The sequence below is a fragment of the Mustela nigripes genome, chromosome 6 (assembly GCF_022355385.1).
Source record: "Mustela nigripes isolate SB6536 chromosome 6, MUSNIG.SB6536, whole genome shotgun sequence".
Classification (NCBI taxonomy): domain Eukaryota; kingdom Metazoa; phylum Chordata; class Mammalia; order Carnivora; family Mustelidae; genus Mustela; species Mustela nigripes.
In genome coordinates, this window is record NC_081562.1 from 17,534,605 (window position 1) to 17,557,560 (window position 22,956).

General features: G+C 43.9%; 1 protein-coding gene across 1 annotated transcript in view; it reads left to right on the plus strand.

The window, feature by feature from the left end:
* Positions 1-12,768: 12,768 nt before the first annotated feature.
* GLT8D2 (glycosyltransferase 8 domain containing 2) overlaps positions 12,769-22,956 on the plus strand; it is a 39,724-nt gene continuing 29,536 nt past the window's right edge. Inside the window, exon 1 of the mRNA XM_059402216.1 lies at positions 12,769-13,094. The gene's annotated coding sequence lies outside the window, so the exon portion shown is untranslated. The remainder of the gene's footprint in view (positions 13,095-22,956) is intronic.

Genomic DNA, 22,956 nt, shown 5'->3' on the forward strand with positions numbered 1-22,956 from the left:
AATGCACCGCGCCCGCTCCAGCGCCGCCGCTCCCGGGGGAGGGCGGGGACGCGCCTCCAGCTGTGCGCCGGGGGTGGGGGTCACGTGACCGCCGGCGCCCGGGGCGAGGTTGGAGGCCCTTGGGGAGTCCAGGCGTCCCGGCAAGGGAGCCCCGCCCTCACCCCCAGGCATAATGTCCGGGCCTGGCACCCTGGGCAACGGGCCTTCGGGTGTAAAGACAGACCTACTGACCAAGTGCCCCCGCCCCACCCAGGGCCCCCGTCTGTATTTGCGCGAGAAGGCACAGCGTTTTCCTTTACGGTCACTTTAATTGAGCATCTAGGATGTGCGGGCGACTCAGACCCTTTGAACAGTTACAGAGCAACGGGGAGAAGAGCTCGCGCGGAGGTTCGAAGTGCCGGGAGCGCGGGGAGGAGGGATGGAAGTCGGCCTCGGCGGGCGGGTAACGCGCGGGCCCTGCGCGCCCGGGCCTCGAGGATGCCTGCAAATGCGGGAGGAGGGAGGCGCCTGCCGCGCGAGCGAGCGGCCGCGAGTGCGGCGCCCCAGCCGAGCCCGAGGACACCGACGGGAAGGTCGGAGCTGAGCCTGCTCTGGCAGCTCAGGCACTTGAGGTTTTGTTGGGTGTCGTGCCAAGAAGTGTAGCAACAGTTAGCCGCGAAAGGTCTTTTTGTTTCAGCAGGTGGAAAAACTATGTGTAGGTTTCCGTCTTATTACTAGCTGACATGGGAGGGTCTTCCATTGCCAAACGCTGTCCTCATTGCCTTATGTGTATTAATTCATGATTCTCCCAACAAAATGGTAAAGTGGGTACTGTTATCTCCCTTCCGTGGTTGGGGAAATGAGGCGCAAAGAACTAAAATAATTCTCCTACGGACGCTGCAGAAGTGGATTGGGACCAGGATTCAAACGCGGGGCTTCTGATTCCATAGTTCCTTTTTCTAACAACTATACAATAACTGCCTTTGCTCACAGTCATGTGCAACCCTATTAACGCTGAGCTGCCTTATTATCTGGTCTTATAAAGCATTACACTCGAAGAGATACAATTCCAGAAGAAAAAAAAAAATTTTTTGAAAGCAGTTTAAATCCCTTCCTCACACTCTCAAGAAGGTACCGGCAACATACAGTCGATTTCCTAAAATTCCTTTTTCTTCATCTCTTGCCATTAGCAGTTTCTCTCCTAAGCCCGTAACATCCTCTCTCCTCCATCTTCCTCAGTCCTGAGCCTGCCTCTCTACCTCCTCATCCATCTAAACTTTCCTTTGAGAAGTGATTCCTTATAGGTTTAAAAGAAATTCTCACTGTTCTTTCAGCTGCTGCTTCTCACATTTTCCCTCTCACCGATTACCCCAGTTTTGCAATATGGTCAAAGAGAATTTGGGAAAGGAGGGGGAAGATGGCTGGAAACAAAGGAGTCTATGAATATTTATGTATTAACATTTTTCTTTGTCTCATACATAAATGTTTCTGTTATGAAGTATGTATCTGAAACAATACTGGAAACATTGGGACAAAGCAATGAGATTTTCATAGAACTTAAAATAATTTAATACAAACTGTACTTTCTTCTGAGAGTTTAGGGTTAAGATGTCGTAACTTTTATGAATGATGTAAGTAAATGGTAGCTGTGTGTGTGTGTGTGTGTGTGTGTGTGTATTTAATACCCTTATAGCAAAAGATGAAGGGCAAAATTGAAAGTTGTAACCCAATATTGATATTCAAATTTAAAGAATCAAAACTTGTCGGGGCAACTGGGTGGCTCAGTGGGTTAAAGCCTCTGCCTTCCACTCAGGTCATGATCTCAGGGTCCGGGATGGAGCCCCACATGGGGCTCTCTGCTCAGCAGGGAGCCTGCTTCCTCCGGTCTATCTCTCTCTGCCTGCTCTCTGCCTACTTGTGATCTGTCAAATAAATAAATAAAATCTTAAAAAAAAAAACCCACAAACTTGTCTGTGATATGTGAAAGGCTGAAAATCCCTGAACTGGAGGAAAGATGAAGGCAAAACCTTATGAGAAAGGTGATTACAAATCATAACTGGTTTCTCAGATAAGGAGGTGCAGGACAATGGAGGAAGTGTGTATTCATTTCCTAGAACTGCTGTTACAAAATACCACAAACCGTGGGGCTTGAAACAGAAATTTGTTGTCTCACAGTCTGGAGGTTAGAAACCCAAAAATCAAAGTGTCAGCAGGCCAAGATCTTTCTGAAAACTATAGGGAAGAATGATTCCTTGCCTCTTTCTGGCTTCTGGTGATGGCTATTGATCCTGGCATTTCTTGGCTTGTAGCTACATCTCTAGCCTTCATCATCACATGGTGGTGTCCCTGTGTATCTGTGTCTCTTCTTATAAGTTCACAGTTATATCCTAATGACCTCGTCTTAACTTGATTACACCTGCAAAGACCCTATGTTCAAATAAGGTCACATTCACATGTATTGGGCATTAGGATTTCAACATATCTTTTTGGGGAACACAACTCAATCCATGACAAGGTGCTTAATCCAATGGAAATTATATTTTACCACAGTAGCTTTGGCTCAACTCTGCTTAATGAGTTTAGAGTAAGTCCCTGATTCTCAAGAAAGCTCCCCTCAATCTTTGAAATTCTAGGAATGTAAGTTACCACCTAGGAGGAGAGTGTGGAAAGGGAAGAAAGAGGCAGAACACCTGAAGAAGTCAATGTTTAAGAGGTAAAAACAGAAGGAGGTGCTCATGAAGGAAACAGAGAATGAGGAGCCAGAGGTCAAAAGGGAAACAGCTGAGGGTAAGAAGCCACAGGTAAAGGGAGTTTCAGAGCTGCGGAAGTGGTAATCAAAGCCAAAAGCCATAGAGAGGTCAGATAAGAAAAGACAAGTAAATGTCTGTTGGATTTGCAAATTAGGAGGTTATTAGTGGCCTCCATTAAAATACTGAAGTGGAAGGGAAGCCAGAGAAGATCAAAGAATGGGTAACAAGTAAGGAAGTGCAGATAAGGTGTGTAGTCTACTTCTTACAGAGACTTGCCCCGGAAAGGAAAGAAAACAGTGGCTGGAGAGAGAAATGGATGCAGGGCAAACTGGGTTGTTTTACATGGCTGACATGATCATGACTGTGGGCCCAAGAGGAAGGATGCAGTCAAAAAGCAGAGATTGAAGGAGCAATAGAGATATAGGGATGTCTTAGTCAGTTTGGGCCACTGTTAAAATACTATGAACTGGTGCTGGCTCAGTAGGTAGAGCATGTGACTCTTGGTCTCAGGGTTCAAGCCCTGCATGAGATATAGAGATTACTTAAAAAAAAAAAATCTTTGGGGGCACCTGGGTGGCTCAGTGGGTTAAAGCCTCTGCCTTTGGCTTGGGTCATGGTCCTGTGGTCCTGGAATCGAGCCCCGCATCGGGCTCTCTGCTCAGTGGGGAGCCTGCTTCCTCCTCTCTCCCTTCCTCTCTCTCTGCCTGCCTCTCTACCTAGTTGTGATCTCTGTCAAATAAATAAGTAAAAAGTCTTTAAAAAAAAAATACGACAGACTGGGTGGCTTATAAATAACAGAAATTTATTTCTCACAGTTTGGAAGGCTGGAAGTCCAAGATCAGAGGGGTGCACAGTCAGGATCTGGTGAAGCCCCTCTTGCTGGTTGCAGACTGCTGACTTCTCACTGTATCCTTATATGGTGGAAGAGGTGACTCTCTGGAGTCTCTTTGATCAGGGCACTAATCCCGTTCCTGAGGACTTCACCCTCATGACCTACACACCAAAATACCAAAGGCCCCACATCCTTGGGGGTGAGGATTTCACCATGTGAATCTGGGGAGGGGGCACAAAGATTCATAGCAAGAGAATATGACATTTGGAAATGCTTTTTGTTACAAGTGGCAGAATATCCATCACGGTGGCTAAATGATAAGGCTGTTCATTATCACACACAAGAAATCTGGGGTTAGTTCAGTGCTGTCATGGTTTTGGTTAGTGGCTCTGAATTTCTCTTGGCCTTTCCTTTGTGGTCATAAGAATGTTGTTGCAGCTCTGGGCACTGTGTCCTCATGTTACCATGCCCAAAGATAAAAATCAGGAAGACAGCCAAGATGGGGAAACAGAACTCTCCTTTTACAAGGAGAAAAAGCATCTTGCCTAGAAATCATCCAGCACACTTGCCCTTGGATTTCATAGACCAGAACTAGGGCATTTGGTATATTAAGATTACATTCACTGTATTCATGGAAATAGAAAACAATGGCTTTAAAAGTGCATATTTCTCCCATATACATGAATTTTGGAGGTAGCAGTCCAAAGCTGGCAGGCATGGCAGCTGTGTTTCACCAAGTTGTCAAGAATTTGTAGGCTTTGTGGATTGGAATTCCTCCTTCCAACTCATGAGCCAAGATGGCTGCCCCAGCTCTAACTGTTGCATCTACATTCCAGCCCACAGTAAAGAGTAAGGGGAAGGAATGTTCCCTTCTCCAGAACACATTCTTTCTGCTTATACCCCATAAGCCAATATTTAGTCACAAGGCCACAGTTAGTCGAAGAATGTCTGGGACATGTAGTTTTCATTTAGAATGGCCATGTTCCCAGCTAATGTTCAAGGTTCCACTCCAGAGAAAGAAGAAGAGAACAGACTTTGAGGTTCATCTTGCAGGAAGGTGACTACAGGAGTCTGGGAAAGTCATTGTTTTTGTTTGTCTGTTTGCAGCCTCAATAATGAGAAGCAGGCAAGGAAAAAAGAAGTTGGAAATGAGAGTTGCTTGAGCTAACCAACTAGGCCTCCCTCAGGGAGAATTGACAATGGAGCAAGATTCTGAAGGATCAAGAAAAGATGGCTTCAGAAATACACATGGATTTACATGTGCACTAGGGTTGACTATGTTAAGTTTCTATACTATAGATTATAGATTATGTAAATATTTCTGTAAGTATATATAGAAAACAGAAAGCTCTCAGGGTGGTGCTGCTCTAGTCTTTCAAGGTTCCATTAGAGGAGGTACCTTCATCTCTCAGTACTTTTTCCCCTTTACTCTTGCTCCCACATACCAAACACCCATCAGGTATCTGGACTTGCAACATTGCAAGGGTGAAGGTCATGGGATTTTGGTCAAAATTATTTATCCTCTTTGAGCCACAGATTCTTTGGCTATAAGATGAGGATAATAATAGCATCTATTTCTTAGAGTTGTTTTGAAGACCAAATGAGATAATGTATGTAGAGTCCTTGCTTTGTACGGTAGTATAGTTCTTTTTTTTTTTTTTTTTTGGAAGATTTGTTTATTTATTTGAGAGAGGTAGGGAGGGGGAGCTCAGGGCCTGATGTGGGGCTCAAGCCCCAATCCTACCACCCATGAGATCACAGGCTGAACCAAAACCAAGAGTCAGACACCCAACTGACTGAGCCACCCAGGTGTCCCAGTAGTGGAGTTCTGTAAAAATGACCACATAAGTTGCAAAGTGACCTTAAATTTCAATGGGAAAAAGTACAATGGTGCTGTGATCTCTAAATATTTTTGTCAGAATATTTAAAATTCTTCCTATTGGTTTTAAATGCCTAGGGAAGGAGTGCCTGGGTGGCTCAGTCAGTTAAGCATCTGCCTTTGGCTCAGGTCATGATCTCAGAGTCCTGGGATCAAGCCCCACATCAGACTCCTTGTTAGGCAGGGCAGCCTGCGTCTCCCTCTGCCTCTGTCCCCTGCTTGTGCTGTCTCTCTCTCTCTCTCTCTCTGTGTCAAATAAATAAATAAAAGCTTTAAAAATAATAAAATAAATGCCTAGGGAAATGAAAAAATTAGTAGACCTAGTATTTATTTGCTATACTGTAATTTGAATCGTTAGAGACATTGAGAATTAAATGTGTGGGGGGGTTAGATTTTTTTGTTGTTTGTTTCAAACTCATCAAGAGTGGGGCACCTGGGTGGCTCAGTTGGTTAAGTGTCTGCCTCCTGCTCATGTCATGATCCTGGGGTCCTGAGACCTAGACCAACATTGGGCTCCTTGCTCAGCGGGGACCCTGCTTCTCCCTCTCCTTCTGCTCCCCCACTCCTGCTTTCTCTCTCTCTCTCTCTCTCTCTCTCCCTACCTCAAATAAATAGATGAAAAAATAAAACTTATCAGGAGTAGTTTGAGCAGTGCTTGCCTTTCTGTCATATAACTTACTGTACAGAGTAAGCATCTTTTATCTGCCTTGACAAATTGTCATACTCCTTTCCAGGTTTGGATCAGCTTTCCATATTTTATTCTTTGGACTTTCAACATCAGGAAATATATTTGAGGGTTCCTTTAAGATGACTTTTTAATCCACATCTCTTCCCTGGGAACATCATCCTTTTCTGCACAACCACTTTCTACATTTATGTTCAGAAAGTCACCTTTACTAAATTCTTGTACTGCATATCTAGAGTTGCATAGTGACAGTGCCATCCCACAGCCAGCTCTTTCTTCTCTACCTCCACTGACTTTGGATTTGAACTTCACTCAGATCATTACCGCTTTTTGTTTCTTTGCTACCCTATTATCTTTGTCTGCCAGTTCTCTGTCTTATCCATTTTTGTAAATATCACCAGACTCTTGTAAATATCCCTGGGGGAATTAAGGAGGCAACAGGACCCCATGCTTTGTCTGTACATAAACTGAATAACAAATGTCCAGTGACCAATCACTGGCTGACCAAAAGACTAGTGACATGGTTGGTCACAGATCCCAGTTTGGATCTGTTATTTGCCTAGTAATTTCATAGACTAAAAAGTTAGCAGCAGAGTTTGTCCTTAGGCAAGTACTCACAGTTAATATACTATGGTAATAGATGTGAATTGTGCTGTTGAGGGCCTGATGTCATTGAACTAAACCATGAAAACTGAGATCTGTGCTGTTGCCATGCAAAGCAAGGCCTGTGCTGCACTGTGTGAGGCCTGGCAGGTAGTTAGTCCTTAGGAAGTAGTAGATGGTTTTACTTGTATCATCGTTGTTCTTTTCATTTTATGACTCCTGTTTCTCCTCTTCCTTCTGAGCAGCAGGCCACTGAGGAGTCAGCCAGAGAGGGAGGAGCTAGTGCTGGGAGGTGGCAGACAGTGCTGTTTCCAGCCAAGCACATAAATTGCCATGTCCAAGGGATACCTTAATCTCAGTTGAGGATTCAGGCCAAGAGCTTCTTGGCAGAGGTCTGGGAAGGAGTTTTGGGGAGTGCCAGCAGGTGGTCCGGACTCAGCAGCAGAGAGGCAGGGCCAGCAGGTCTCCTGAGATGCAGATGGTGTCTGAGAGGTCTATTCGCAGATCACAGGGCTCCGGCTGCCATGGGTCTTGGCTAGAGCTGTGGCCAAGGCATGGTGAGGGCAGCTGGCAAGAGCAAACCAGGACTCTGGGCCAGGTAGAGCCTACACCAGTTACCAGAACAGGGTACCGGTACATCAGTCAAGGAAGAAAAATACTCATCTGAGTGAGTGCAGGCATAATTCCTGCAGCTTAGTGGGTAGTGGGGAAGAGCCCAGAGCACCTCCACTTGGGTCAGGAAGGTGGCCCATCATTGAGTCCCATCAGGAAAAGGAGAGGGAACTGAGACTTCTCTAGTTATACTTCCTGCCCCATGAGGGTGACCTTGGAGCCCGGCATGGGGAAATAAGTGATAATGGAGGTTGTCCGCCCCACCCAATGTAGTGATTCATTGCTGCTCTACAAAACTTCTTCCTTCCTTCCAGTCCATGTATCAGCCTTAATAGATTTTATCTGAGACCTTATCTACAAAGCAGTATACTCAGCCAAGGCAGGTCCATTGAGTAAGAAGGAATGATGAACATTTGGCTCTCAAGTAATAAAAACTAAACACATAATAATGACTCAGATATACACTGTGTCAGCTAATGATACTGCAGATATAAGATGCATATAAATCCCACAGGAGGGGCACTCGGGTGGCTCAGTGGGTTAAAGCTCTGCTTTCAGCTCCAGTCGTGATCTCACAGTCCTGGGATTGAGCCCCACATCGGGCTCTGTGCTCAGCAAGGAGCCTGCTTCCCCCTCTCTCTCTGCCTGCTTCTCTGCCTGCTTGTGATCTCTCTCTCTCTGTCAAATAAATAAAATCATAAAAAAAAAAAATCCCACAGGACCACATTCAGGCATACAACTGAAACTTGACCAAAGTGACATACCCACACAATGACTTGTTCTCCTCATGTGGTTTGATGTTTCAGAATACTTAGGGCAGGGCTGCTCTGGTGACTCCCAGGGCCAGCATGGGCTTCAGTTCTTCCGAACCCTCAGGTTCTTGCTCTGCTCTCCCTAACACGTGCAAGGTTGCTGAATCAGACAACGCCAGGAGACCCTACCGCATGGTACAAGGTTATTTTCTATTTGCTTATACAGATCTACTCGCCACTCTTCTTCCACCTGTTCAGTGTCCTGAGAGGCTGACTTAAAGATAGGATGTCACTTGACCTGCCCTGCCCTCTGACTTCCAGTAGGGTTTGGCCAGTGGGAGCCACCACCAATGGAAGATGGCAAACTTGGGGCCACTAGCCCCCTAGTCCCTTTTGCGTGGGTCAGCACTGTCTGCTCCTCTCGGGCAGCCCTGTCCATTCAGCTTCTTTCCCTGTCCTAGTAACCCCTCCCTTGCCATAGCCTTCAAAGTTATAGGTGGTCATACCTTCCTCCAGTTGCTAACACCGCCGTACTGCACCACTTGTAATCACGTTTCCTTAATATCCACCTTTTCAAATAGCGCCTTTTTTTTAGAGTCTCCACCATTAGCCTTTTCGAGGGAGCTGTCCATATCCTGCCAGGACCCTGACCAGTTCAACACTATAATTTAGGCATAGCTGGTGTGGCCGTACAGCAGCACAGTGTGGCCCTTTCATCCCGAGTTGCAAGATGGATAGTCTGCCTCCAGGTATCCAGGCTGGATTTCAGACAGTAAGAAATGCAAAAGGCACCAGACGGCTATTTGCCAGGAACACAATAGCCTGTTAAGAAGTCACAGACAGCAGGATGTCTGAGGAGGTGAGTATTTGTTTTTGTTTTTGTTTTTTTAAAGATTTTATTTATTTATTTGACAGAGAGAGATCACAGGTAGGTAGAGAGACTGGCAGAGAGAGAGAGCGGGAAGCAGGCTTCCTGCTGAGCAGAGAGCCCGATGTGGGACTCGATCCCAGGACCCTGAGATCATGACCTGAGCCGAAGGCAGCAGCTTAACCCACTGAGCCACCCAGGCGCCCAGAGGTGAGTATTTGTAACTGGGCCATTGCTGCCCCCAAATGAAAGTGTGTTTCTAGTTCAAGGGAAGAAGCAGAGAGTGGTATTAAGTAGGCTACTGGCAGTGTTTGCAACGTCATATCACTCTCTTGGACTTTTTAAGAAAAAGCTACAAATAACCTACTGTTGTAAGTCCTTTCGCTAGTTCATACCCTGAACTAGGGGTGTCTTCACCCAACAGTAAAAATACAGTAGTCCCCCCCCCTTCTCTGCAGTTTTGCTTTCTGAGGTTCTGTGACCCTGAGTCAACATAGTCGGGAAGTGGACATCCCTCTTCCGATGATGGATGGTCGGAAGACGATGTGGCTGAACACTACGTCATAATGCCGGCACCAGTCACGTGGCTTCATTCACTTCATCTCATCCCATGGTCATTTGATCATCTCACATCATCACAAGAAGAAGGCTGAGCACAGTACAATGAGGTCTTTTGAGAGAGAAACACCACATTCACATAGCTTTTGTTTCCATATATTTTTATAAGAGTTGTATTTTATCATTATTGTTGCCTCATGTATAAATTATAATTTATTATCGGTATATATGTGTAGCAAGAAAAATATATAGAGGGTTTTGGAACTAGCCAGGGTTTCAGGCACCCACTGGGGGTCTGGGAACAGACTCCCCGCCGATAAGGGGGTGGTGACTGTGATAACTTCCATGTATTGAGCTCTTACTGAATGCTTTACATGTGCAATATCTTCTAACCCTCACCAGGAGGCTTCCCACTCTCTAGCTGCAGAAACCACAGGTGAGTGGTTTTGGAGTGATGTGCTCAGTATAATGTCTGAGCTAACAGTTGGGTATGTCTGTCTGTCTCCAGAGCCCATGCTGGGAGCCACCATACTTCTCACAGTGTCCCTTAAAACCTGTGTCCCTTTCTGTTCTCATTTCTTCCCCAGGGAAGAACCTGTGTACATGACCTGGAAATCTAGGTCATAGGTAATAAGCCTTTCCCGTCCTCAGAACATGACCCACTAGAAATAAAGGAGACAGAATCCCAAGTTGGAGACAGTAGGGAAATGCGCAGAGAGATTTGGGTCCATATGGAAGTCAGTATGAATAGCCAGCAGACTCTATGAAAACGACATAACTATTATTTCAATTGTGAGTCCCCCTCTGGGATAATTTGGCTGTCATACTCTCTGAACCTACTTAGTCACCAGCTCTCACACTGGGTCAGGCATTCTGCTGAGCAGATGAGAGGTGCAAAGAGGGAGAAAACCCGGTCTTCAGAAGAAACTAGAGCAGGCAGGAGTCAGCTTGGAGGGCTTCCCACTGCAATGCTTTGGGACACGTCTGACTGACTGTCCCGCTGCCCCTGATAACACATGCTTCTGGAGGGACAGGAAATGTTGCTATCTTTGCTCATGTGAGGGCCATGAGGACAGGCGCTGGAGTGCTCAGTGTGTAGTACTCCGTGCCACCACTGAACCTTCTCACTTCCTGCAGGCGATCTGTGAATCAAATGGACTTGCCACAACCAAAGATAAATACAGGATCACTATGTCTATTAGCGAACACACTGGGTCAGGTTGTACTTTCAGAGTCCACATCCCGGGAGTAAAGAGAAAAGAGGAATAGCAGAATGTTCAGCCTGCTCCAAAGAAAAATGGCACACTTGCTGAATCGTCCGAGGGCTTCGGGATAGAAATATGTAAGAGAACACCGCCAGAGCAGCGGATAACTCCATACAAACAGGGCCCAGATGCTGGACGCCCCCAGGTGAAGAATGCCGAAGCCCTGGGCGTAGTTTCACCTGTAGAGTTGTACCTAGAGATCCTCGTATGTGAAGCATGCCTCAAGTAAGGAACAGGCGTGAAGTGCTGATGGGAATTCCAGTCCTGGCTTCCTCAAGTTGGTGACTCTAGGACTCTTAGGACTCTAAGATTCTTTTTTTTTTTTTTTTTAAGATTTTATTTATTTATTTGACAGACAGATCACAAGTAGGCAGAGAGAGAAAGAGAGAGAGAGGGGAAGAAGCAGGCTCCCTGCTGAGCAGAAAGCCCGATTCAGGGCTCAATCCCAGGACCCTGGGATCATGACCTAAGCCGAAGGCAGAGGCTTTAACCCACTGAGCCACCCAGGAGCCCCTGGGACTCTAACATTCTTAAAAGCCTCAGTTTACTGATCTGCAAATTGGGGTGAACAACATCTCTGTTCAACTTACCTAGCAGGAATGTTATGAGAAGAAAATGAAATAGAAGATGTGAAGATGCTTTGTCATTGTTCAAAGTTCTACACAAAGGGAAGCTCTTCCAGATACTCCCACTCTCCAAGTTTAAGTCTGAAAAAACAAACCAACCCACTAAACCCTTTAGAACTGCACTGTTCAATACATCAGCCACTAGGACACTGATTACTGAGCATTTAAAATGTGGCTAGTACAACCGAGGAACTGGCTTTTAAATTTTACTTAGTGTTAATGAATTTAAGTTGAAAACCTGACACTTGATTCAGTTATTTGCAAACTTATAAGTATGCTTGGAACAACCTGAGTATGTGAGCCTAAATTTTAAACTATAAATTATATGAAATCTAAATATGTCTCAATTGTTTCTGATGAAATTTAGTGTTTGAATTGAGATGTGCCGCAAGTGTAAGATACACACTAGACTTCAGACTTATTACACAAAAGAATGTAAAATATCTAGTTAGTAATACTTTACATTAATTATATGTTGAAATTGCATTTTGTATATATTGGGTTAAATAAAATATATCATTAAAATTAATTTTACCTCTTTGTACTTAACTTTTTTTTTCTTTTAACGCTCAGCCCAGTGCCTGGCACATGGTTATTCTCTCTCTCTCTCTCTCTCTTTTTAAAAGTTTATTTAGTTATTTAAGTAATCTCTACACTCACCATGGGGCTCAAACTCACAATGTAAACACTCTTCAGACTGAGCCAGACAGGCGACCCCTCTTTGTACTTATCTTAAGGTGACTACAGGAATATTTAAAATTTTCTGGTGGCCTGCATTATATTTCTATCAGGAAATGCCACTTTAGAAAGAGCCAGTGAGCAAAGGGATCCTCATTTCCTTTTAGGAGCTAGGGAAAGAGTTTGCAGAAATAAATTCCATGATCCCAGGCAAAGTGCTGGCACCATTTCCTGGGTTTCTGAGAATCAATAGCAGAAACAGAACTGTCCCGAGCTGGGTGGGGTTGATTCCCTGCCTGATTCCTTTCCATGTTCAAGCTCAAAACATACCATCTTAAAACCTCCATTGCTGTCATTGCCTTGGTAAAATGAGACCCTAGCTGTTATCTGAGCTTTAATTTGGGGACCACAGCAATTTAACAACTAGGGGATTTCAGGAAAAACAAGATTCTGAAAATCAATATGAACTTCATTTTCCATTTCTGCTCTTTCAAAGTTTACCTTAGACCCAACGTGTGGTGCAAATCCACGCTTCCAAGCATTTGCTTTTCTCCCGGTTTTGAATCTTTTCCCCCAGACCTGCCTTGTTTTTGAAACGATCTGCACGCAGGCTGCTGGAGGAGGATGCGAGAGGAAGTCTGGCCATGCGAGCCAGCCTGCCAAGCACATCTGGAAGTGGTTTCAGGGGCCGCCTCACCCCGCAGCCAGCGCAACGCCTGATTCCCAGCTCTCCCAGCTGCTCCAGCGCAGGAGTGGAAGAAACCCGAGCCTCTCCAAAGTCAACGCAAGCAAAGGGAGGGGGGCTGTTGGCGGCAGCGGGAGGAATACGCTCTCGGAAATGTAATATTGGCCTTGGGACCCTCCAACCCTTTGGGCTTTCCAATGGGATCTTAGAAGCAGCGAAGCATCGGGAAGGGCAGCAGCCCCGGGCCAGCCAGGAGTTGAACGCTCTGCCCTACAGCTCTTCTGGACCGAGGAGCCCAAAGCCCTGCCCTCACCGTTCACAGGTAAAGCAGGGTGGCAGCCTTTCCATTGTACCCTGGCCCGCCCGCAGCAGCCCTTTGTTTTGCTGTAGACTCAAGAACGTAAATCAGAGATGAATTGTCCCACATGAGCTTTGCCTTCAGGAACTCCCAGCTAATGTTTGTGGCATTTCGAGGCAACCATTTTTCTTTTCTTTTTCTTTCTTTCTTTCTTTTTTTTTGGCTATTGCAGCAAATCCAAGATACTCTCTCCAAGTTTTTCACATGCTGGACAGCTTTTCCAGACCTGGGTTTAACTCCCCTGACCAGTGTGATTTCCTGTTTTCATCATACTTTAAGCATGGAAGTCAGTGGTGAGCTAGGACCTGGACAAATGCGAGTATTTAAATGCAGGTACATTTCTGAGCCACAGAAGATTGCACTGAGCTGTGATTCATGTTTTCGGAACCTGGAAGAAAGACTTGGTAGTTGTGGAAATCTAAATGAGGCTTATAAATACAGTAGTTGTTGTGTTTGGGTTGAAAATGCTTCCTTAACATTGAAAAATTATCTTATGTTCACTTTAGGAGCAAATGTAGGACCTTGGATAAGCCTGATAGATAACTTACAATAGGAGTTCAGAAGGAATAGTTAACATAAGAGTAAAAAGAGGGAGAGGGGGAAAACATGATGCTATCTAAACATCTGGCCGTCCTGTGGGGTGGTGGGAGGGACTGGTCCTCTAACTGGCTCCCCATGTAGTCAGTTATCAAAGTGACATTGATTGGTTTGTTTTGTTTTTTCCTTCAAATAGCTTTATGTCACCTTTCTGTATGAAAACCTGTTTGTGTTTACCACTCTCCATCGAATGCAGGGACAAATAGAGCTTTGCAGTGCTGTGGTGAGAACATGGGCTCTGGGGCCAGATCCAGAGTTCAATCTATGCATTGACACTTAACCAGACTTTTAAGCTTTAACTCTGAATACTTGCTTGTCTGTGCCTCTATTTCCTCATCTGTAAAATGGGAAGGAAGTGACATCGTAGGTCTAAAGGACATAACATAGGATCTGCAGAGCAGTGAGGCCCCTGGTGGTGTTGGCGATGACCATGGTGATGATAGATGTGGCCACACATCCTGCATGGTGGCAGCCCAGCCCTTGGCACATTGTTCCCTCTGGTAGTGCCTCAGCGTCTCCCATGTTATTTCTCCAGGGCCCTGCTTCCTTCCTTCTTCCTTCAAACACCTTTCTTTCTTTCTTTTTTTTTTTTTTTCTTCCCCCACCCTGGCTCTTTTTATTTCTTCTTCATTCTCTTTCCTTGCTGAGAAAAAGACATGCTCACCAAGCCACAGTTCACGGAGTTTTCATTTCTAGTTCCCGGGGAGCATGATTCTAAATACTTCTTTTATTTCAGCATTTCCCAAATGAAGAACATAGACCCATGGGGAAAATATGTTCTGTGAACCATATGACCCTCTGAGAGATCTCAAGGTATTAATGGCATTTTAAAGGTCCTGAGAAGTCCCGCAGTAGAGAAATCTGCTTAAGGTTGTTTACCACTAAAGTTCCTGATTGGCCCCCGGAGCTGCTTTATCACATAACATTGATTAACATTTCTCAGAGCAAACTTTGCAGTATTCTGGTTCGGTCACATTTGTTTTCATTTTGGTTCCTCTTATAGACATGCTATTTCTCATCTTCCCTAGCCAACACCAAAGGGGATGCGGTGTTCTTTCTTCCCTAGTTAAGGACCTGAGATAATCACCTGTGCCATATTGATATATAGAAAATCTGACCTAAAGTGGACAGCTGAGATCAGCAGTTTTTCTGCAAAGGGCCAAACTGGTGGCTGTGCAAGCCATGTGGTCTGTTTTGCACCTACTCAGATCTGTTGTTTCGTGTGAGACAAGCCAGAGACCAAATGTCAAAGAATAAACCTGGCTATGTTCCCATAAAACTTTATTTACAAAAAATGGGCAGGATTTAGTGTAGGGCTCACAGTTTGTTGACACCTGCTCCAAAACATTTTGTGAAAGAATGCTTACCCCAACACAGGAGACAACAGAAACTTCCTCTTTTTTCTTTTTTTATTTTAAAATTTTTTGTTTTTTATAAACATATATTTTTATCACCAGGGGTACAGATCCGTGAATTGCCAGGTCCACACACCCCACAGCACTCACCAAAGCACACCCCCCCAATGTCCATAACTCCACCCAATCCCAATCCCATCTTGTTTCATTTATTCTTCTCCTACCCACTTAAGCCACCATGTTGCATCACTACTTCCTCATATCAGGGAGATCATATGATAGTTGTCTTTCTCTGCTTGACTTATTTCGCTAAGCATGATACGCTCTAGTTCCATCCACGTTGTCGCAAATGGTAAGATTTCATTTCTTTTGATGGCTGCATAGTATTCCATTGTGTATATATACCACATCTTCTTTATCCATTCATCTGTTGATGGACATCTAGGTTCTTTCCATAGTTTGGCTATTGTGGACATTGCTGCTATAAACATTCGGGTGCACGTGCCCCTTCGGATCACTATGTTTGTATCTTTAGGGTAAATACCCAGTAGCACAATTGCTGGGTCATAGGGCAGTTCTATTTTCAACATTTTGAGGAACCTCCATGTTGTTTTCCAGAGTGGTTGCACCAGCTTGCATTCCCACCAACAGTGTAGGAGGGTTCCCCTTTCTCCGCATCCTCACCAGCATCTGTCATTTCCTGACTTGTTGATTTTAGCCATTCTGACTGGTGTGAGGTGATATCTCATTGTGGTTTTGATTTGTATTTCCCTGATGCCGAGTGATATGGAGCACTTTCTCATGTGTCTGTTGGCCATCTGGATGTCTTCTTTGCAGAAATGTCTGTTCATGTCCTCTGCCCATCGCTTGATTGGATTATTTGTTCTTTGGGTGTTGAGTTTGCTAAGTTCTTTATAGATTTTGGACACTAGTCCTTTATCTGATATGTCGTTTGCAAATATCTTCTCCCATTCTGTCAGTTGTCTTTTGATTTTGTTAACTGTTTCCTTTGCTGTGCAAAAGCTTTTGATCTTGATAAAATCCCAATAGTTCATTTTTGCTCTTGCTTCCCTTGCCTTTGGCGATGTTCCTAGGAAGATGTGGCCGCAGCTAAGGTCGAAGAGGTTGCTGCCTGTGTTCTCCTCAAGGATTTTGATGGATTCCTTTCTCACATTGAGGTCCTTCATCCATTTTGAGTCTATTTTTGTGTGTGGTGTAAGGAAATGGTCCAATTTCATTTTTCTGCATGTGGCTGTCCAATTTTCCCAACACCATTTATTGAAGAGGCTGTCTTTTTTCCATTGGACATTCTTTCCTGCTTTGTCGAAGATTAGTTGACCATAGAGTTGAGGGTCTATTTCTGGGCTCTCTTTCTGTTCCATTGATCTATGTGTCTGTTTTTGTGCCAGTACCATGCTGTCTTGATGATGACAGCTTTGTAATAGAGCTTGAAGTCCAGAATTGTGATGCCACCAACTTTGGCTTTCTTTTTCAATATCCCTTTGGCTATTCGAGGTATTTTCTGGTTCCATATAAATTTTAGAATTATTTGTTCCATTTCTTTGAAAAAGATGGATGGTACTTTGATAGGAATTGCATTAAATGTGTAGATTGCTTTAGGTAACATAGACATTTTCACAATATTTATTCTTCCAATCCAGGAGCATGGAACATTTTTCCATTTCTTTGTGTCTTCCTCAATTTCTTTCATGAGTACTTTATAGTTTTCTGAGTATAGATTCTTAGCCTCTTTGGTTAGGTTTATTCCTAGGTATCTTATGGTTTGGGGTGCAATTGTAAATGGGTCTGTGCCTCTTTGGTTAGGTTTATTCCTAGGTATCTTATGGTTTGGTGTGCAATTGTAAATGGGATTGACTCCTTAATTTCTCTTTCTTCTGTTTTGTTGTTGGTGTAGAGAAATGCAACTGATTTCTGCACATTGATTTTATATCCTGACATTTTACTGAATTCCTGTACAAGTTCTAGCAGTTTTGAGTTTTCCACATATAATATCATATCATCTGTGAAGAGTGATAGTTTGACTTCTTCTTTGCCGATTTGGATGTCTTTAATTTCCTTTTGTTGTCTGATTGCTGAGGCTAGGACTTCTAGTGCTATGTTGAATAGCAGTGGTGATAATGGACATCCCTGCTGTGTTCCTGACCTTAGTGGAAAAGCTTTCAGTTTTTCTCCACTGAGAATGATATTTGCGGTGGGTTTTTCATAGATGGCTTTGATGATATTGAGGTATGTGCCCTCTATCCCTACACTTTGAAGAGTTTTGATCAGGAAGGGATGCTGTACTTTGTCAAATGCTTTTTCAGCATCTGTTGAAAGTATCATATGGTTCTGGTTCCTTCTTTAATTGATGTGTTGTATCACATTGACTGATTTGCGGATGTTGAACCAAACTTGCAGCCCTGGAATAAATCCCACTTGGTCGTGGTGACTAATCCTTTTAATGTACTGTTGAATCCTATTGGCTAGTATTTTGGTGAGAATTTTTGCATCTGTGTTCATCAAGGATATTGGTCTATAGCTCTCTTTTTTGATGGGATCCTTGTCTGGTTTTGGGATCAAGGTGATGCTGTCCTCATAAAATGAGTTTGGAAGTTTTCCTTCCATTTCTATTTTTTGGAACAGTTTCAGGAGAATAGGAATTAATTCTTCTTTAAATGTTTGGTAGAATTCCCCAGGGAAGCCGTTTGGCCCTGGGCTTTTGTTTGTTTGGAGATTTTTAATGACTGTTTCAATCTCCTTATTGGTTATGGGTCTGTTCAGGCTTTCTATTTCTTCCTGGTTCAGTTGTGGTAGTTTATATGTTTCTAGGAATGCATCCATTTCTTCCAGATTGTCAAATTTGTTGGTGTAGAGTTGCTCATAGTATGTTCTTATAATAGTTTGTATTTCTTTGGTGTTAGTTGTGATCTCTCCTCTTTCATTCATGATTTTATTTATTTGGGTCCTTTCTCTTTTCTTTTTGATAAGTCTGGCCAGGGGTTTATCAATTTTATTAATTCTTTCAAAGAGCCAGCTCCTAGTTTTGTTGATTTGCTCTATTGTTTTTTTGGTTTCTATTTCATTGATTTCTGCTCTGATCTTTATGATTTCTCCTTTCCTGCTGGCCTTAGGGTTTCTTTCTTGTTCTTTCTCCAGCTCCTTTAGGTGTAGGGTTAGGTTGTGTACCTGAGACCTTTCTTGTTTCTTGAGAAAGGCTTGAACCGCTATATATTTTCCTCTCAGGACTGCCTTTGTTGTGTCCCACAGATTCTGAATCGTTGTATTTTCATTATCATTTGTTTCCATGATTTTTTTCAATTCTTCTTTAATTTCCCGGTTGACCCATTCATTCTTTAGAAGGATGCTGTTTAGTCTCCATGTATTTGGGTTCTTTCCAAACTTCCTCTTGTGGTTGAGTTCTAGCTTCAGAGCATTGTGGTCTGAAAATATGCAGGGAACGATCCCAATCTTTTGATACTGGCTGAGTCCTGATTTAGGACCGAGGGTGTGATCTATTCTGGAGAATGTTCCATGGGCACTAGAGAAGAATGTGTATTCTGTTGCTTTGGGATGAAATGTTCTGAATATATCTGTGATGTCCATCTGGTCCAGTGTGTCTTTAAGGCCTTTATTTCCTTGTTGATCTTTTGCTTGGATGATCTATCCATTTCTGTGAGGGGGGGTGTTAAAGTCCCCTACTATTATTGTATTATTGTTGATGTGTTTCTTTGATTTTGTTATTAATTGGTTTATATAGTTGGCTGCTCCCATGTTGGGGGCATAAATATTTAAAATTGTTAGATCTTCTTGTTGGACAGACCCTTTGAGTATGATATAGTGTCCTTCCTCATCTCTTATTATAGTCTTTGGCTTAAAATCTAATTGAGCTGATATAAGGATTGCCACTCCTGCTTTCTTCTGATGTCCATTAGCATGGTACATTCTTTTCCACCCCCTCACTTTAAATCTGGAGGTGTCTTCAGGCTTAAAATGAGTTTCTTGGAGGCAACATATAGATGGGTTTTGTTTTTTTATTCATTCTGATACCCTGTGTCTTTTGATTGGGGCATTTAGCCCATTAACATTCAGGGTAACTATTGAAAGATATGAATTTAGTGCCATTGTATTGCCTGTAAGGTGACTGTTCCTGTATATGGTCTCTGTTCCTTTCTGATCTACCACTCGTAGGCTCTCTCTTTGCTTAGAGGACCCCTTTTAATATTTTCTGTAGAGCTGGTTTGGTGTTTGCAAATTCTTTCAGCTTTTGTTTGTCCTGAAAGCTTTTAATCTCTCTTTCTATTTTCAATGATAGCCTAGCTGGATATAGTATTCTTGGCTGCATGTTTTTCTCGTTTAGTGCTCTGAAAATATCATGCCAGCTCTTTCTGGCCTGCCAGGTCTCTGTGGATAAGTCAGCTGTCAATCTAATATTTTTACCATTGTATGTTACAGACTTCTTTTAGAACCTTCCTCTTCCACAAAACGGAGACTCCCTCATCTGGTTTCTCTGTCCTGTGTATTTTGGTGGATCTTGAGTAAACAATTTATGCTAGAGCAAAAAGTAAAAAGGCCAGGGATGTTTTGTGAGAACCCAATTCCTGAGTCCTGATTTTGTCTTTCTATCTCTTTTCTTCAGGTGAATGCATGCTCTTGTCTTGTTCGTGACTTTGTAGCTCGTGTGGTTTAGGCAGTACTCTGTACAATGTTTTATGCACGTGCAAACTGCAGGGTGCCTGTGTTATGGAGGAAAGTTAAATCTCTGAGCTTATGTCAGTTGCTTGACACAATGATTGCAATCAACAATGGAAAGTGGTTGGCTACAGTATCTATTAAGTTGGTTAAGAATTAGTTCACTCAGAGCCAGACTGCCTGGGTGGGAATCCCTGCCATTTATTAACTGTGTCATTCCCCTTTGTAAATCAGGGAGAGTAACTTTATCGATTGTTGTGAGGATTGAATTAGTGAATGTATGGGAAGTTCATTAAAAAATGCCTGGCAAGTAGAAATTGCTGTGTGCTACCTGTTATTATTATTGGCTATTTCATTCAATCTGCAGCACAGTCACATTTTACTCATTGGGTCTCGTAAATTGCCCAGGCTTGCCTGACTAAGAAATGGGGCAGAACCAGGATTGAAAGCTCTTTATAAAGACGAAGCCCATGATATTTCCATTCAGGTACAGACCCTGCCGGATTAAAGTCATTCAATAATATCTTTACGGAGCCCCCTCTTGGGGCACCTGGGTGATTCAGTCTGTTAAGCTTCTGCCTTTGCTTGGCTCAGATCATGATCCTGGGGACCTGGGATTGAGCACAGGGTCCTGAGATAGAGGACTTCCTGTTCAGCAGGAGGTTTGATTTTCCCTCTCCATCTGCCTCTCCTTACTGGCTTGTGCTCTTTCTCTTTCTCTCACCAAAAAAACAAAAACAAAAACAACAACAACAAAAAAAACAAAAAGGAGACTCCTCTTTTATCTTTCGTTCTGATTTCCAGGTTCTTTCCTATTCCTTTTCCTTACCTAAACCCAGAGCAGATGGGGTTAATCAATCAGAGTTCTTTCTTTTTTAACCAACTCTGGTGATAGCTTTAGATTCCTTCTCAGTTTAGCAATACTGAAAGCCCCTATGCACGGTTTAAAGTTGGCATGTAGACTGAAACTTAGGGGCTCTGATTTTTGAAATATTTTTCTGGAGTCCTTGCCACTTTGGCCTTTTCTTCCAAGGAAGAGCTAAGTCTCTTAGCCACTGCCAAGTCTTAAAACATTCTTTCCAGATTTGGCCATAGGCCCGAGTTCTTTGGCATCTGGTAAAATAGCTCCCTGTATAAAGTCTTCAGGGGCCCATTTTTAAACTTAACGGTCACTTCTCAGGTCCAGACCATTCTCTGAACTCTCCTTTTCTTCCTAGTCACAGGCCCCAGGACCTCAGCCTTCTTTCCGCTGCTCTTTGAAGGTGTACCTCCCAGTGCCTTGCCTAGGGAATCCCTCTGTTCAATACCACCTGCGAGGCTCCATCTTTCTTCCTGTCTTGAAGACAAACCCAGGGGCTCTTTAACGCCAAAGGCTTGGCTATTTACTCCTGTGGAGAAGCTACCACGCAAGGAGTCACGTGGCCTAGGAAAGCTTACAAAAGCTCAGGGAACACAGTTCCTGAGCCTTCTTGTTTTGATGGTCAGAAAAAGGCTGAAAAAAGACCAGAGCCCTCTGCTTTTATTCCAGGAAGAGATCCATAGTCCCCTCCTTCTGGCCTTTCCCCCCAAGTAATGGCACACTGCCCCCTTTCTTCCTGGCATTGAGGAACAAGACAAGAGTTTCCTTCCCTTTCTTTCTCTTTCCTGTTTCTCATTCATTCATTCCACACACATTTGTTGAGGTGCACAGAGGTGGTCGAACCACAGTGCCTGTCCTCAGTCATCTCATGATTTAGAGGAGAAGACAGGCACACCCGTAATATTTGAGCGGTGATCTGAGTGCTGGGAGAGGGATAAGAATGGAGATCAGCACCCAGGCAGGGTAATCAGATAAGAGTTCTTGAAGGAGGTATGCCTGAGTTGAGTCTTGAAAGAAGTGACTGTTTACTGGGGAAAGGGCGTTCCAGGCAGGAGGGACTCCATGAACCAAAGTTCAGAGGCAAGAAAGCATTTCTTTACATGCGGGAACTGTGTTAACCCACCAGATGCTCTCCCAGGCTCTGCCCCAAACATTCCTGTGTCTCCCCATGCCAGGTCTCTGCCTCTTATTCTATGGGTTCTTAGGACATCCCCCAGCTGGTCCCTGCAGCACGTGTCTCTGACTTCCTCCATCAGTTTTCTACTTCTTTACACCTCTGATCCCTCTACCAAATCCGCATCATTAGCTTGTATCCAGGAGGTACAAACATTTCTCGAGCTCCTACTTAATCTATTAGAATGCGTTAGTCTATTAGAGTCTGCATGTACCAGAAACAGCAATTTATAGCAGCTTACACAGAAAGTGCCACCATCAGACAGGAGATGAAACTGAAGAGGAAGAGGATGCCAAATCTTTCCGATTTCATATTTTTAAAAAATTTAGTAAGACAGACTTTCTTTTGGAAGTCCGTGCTTCTCCAGGACTCCACTTCTGCCTTTATTCTGAAAGCTGCTCAGAAAGTTTTCTCCAAGCATCTGCTTCAGGAATTTTCTCTCCTTGACTCACCGCTGCTGTGTCTTGTGACTAGATGTGGCATTGTCAGTTTCCTGGAACCTCTTGCTTTGTCTTAAAAGGATTTTTGAGGGCACCTGGGTGGCTCAGTTGGTTAAGCAACTGCCTTCAGCTCAGGTCATGATCCTGGAGCCCCAGGATCAAGTCCCACGTCAGGCTCTCTGCTCGTCAGGGAGCTGGCTTCTCCCTCTGCCCCTCACCCCTTTAATGCTCTCTCTCTCAAATAAAAAAAAATCTTAAAAAAAAAAAAAAAAGGACGGGGGGGGGGAGGTTGGGGGAACCAGGTGGGGGGTATTAGAGAGGGGAAGGATTGCATGGAGCACTGGGGGGGGGAAAAAAAAAAGGAATACTGTTATGCTGAAAAAAAAAAAAAAAGGATTTTTGAGTAGGCAACATACTGGGCGGGGGAAAGATGAGCCTCCTTCTTGGACTAGTCAGCACTCTGTCTCTGCTTTTGGCATGATCTCAGTAGTTACAGTCACCAAGCACTCAGGGGCAAGCAGACCAAACTTGAATCAAGACACTCCATCTGGAAGGCCACCTCCCCTGCTTCCTAGGGTAGCCAGAATGGCCTTTCAAGACCTCCAGCAACTTATGCTTAAAGAGCATGGGCTTTGAAGTCAGAGAGCCCTCATTTCACATCCCTGCTCTGCCATTTAGTAGCTGTGTGATTTTGAGCAAGTTTCTGAACCTC